We start from the raw sequence: 799 nt of genomic DNA on the forward strand, positions 1-799 counted from the left end.
TCTAAATAATTCACAATTTCTGCTTTTCTAACTCAAACATTAGGTATGTTTTCCTAAAAATTAGGTTAATTGACCATAAATTCAAAAAAATAACTGTAAAACTATGTTAATAAGTTAGTGTTACGTAGTGTTAAACATCAAAAAAGTGACAGACATAAATTCCAAAAATAACTGTAAAACTAAAGTTAATAACGTAAAAAAAAGTGACAAACATTGAAAAAAATGTCAAAAGTGTTTAAAAAAAAGTGACAAAAACGTAAGAAAAACTTAAAAACATCGATAAAAAGCCTAAAAAAAAGTGTTGATTTTCAATTTTGACGGGAAGACAACTTAAGGGTTAAGGAGAAGGATGTTGAGATTGTTTCTCGATATAAAAACTTGGGAACCATTAATAATAATACATAATTAGAGGCAAGTTGCCCTCAATGCTGAGCATCGAGTGGGGAGTGTAGATGTGTGTGAGTGTGTATCTGTACGGCAGCCTTGACCATAGTGTGTGAATGTGTGTGAGTGCTGAATCGTTCCTGTACTATGTAAAAGCGCTTTGAGAAGTCGTAAAGACTAGAAAAGCGCTACATAAATATTTTACATATGTTGTCAATGTTTTATGTTTGTCATGGTCCTTGATGCCTTGATGTGATTGGCTGCCAGATATTTAAAAAAAATCCTTCGGGATAATAAAGTTGAATGTTGAAGTTGATACAATCACAAACTCCAGTATATACTAAATGGACCTTTTGATTAGACTTTCAAACATGGCCTTGCTCTCTCTTATTGCCCCCCCCCCCCCCCCCCCCCC

The 799-nt window shown here is 33.8% G+C and overlaps 1 protein-coding gene across 1 annotated transcript in view; it reads left to right on the top strand.

Moving 5' to 3' along the window:
- LOC116685977 (N-acetyllactosaminide beta-1,3-N-acetylglucosaminyltransferase 2) overlaps positions 1-799 on the top strand; it is a 5,046-nt gene that overhangs the window by 2,317 nt on the left and 1,930 nt on the right. The window lies entirely within an intron of this gene.

The sequence above is a fragment of the Etheostoma spectabile genome, unplaced genomic scaffold, assembly GCF_008692095.1.
Source record: "Etheostoma spectabile isolate EspeVRDwgs_2016 unplaced genomic scaffold, UIUC_Espe_1.0 scaffold273, whole genome shotgun sequence".
NCBI lineage: Eukaryota > Metazoa > Chordata > Actinopteri > Perciformes > Percidae > Etheostoma > Etheostoma spectabile.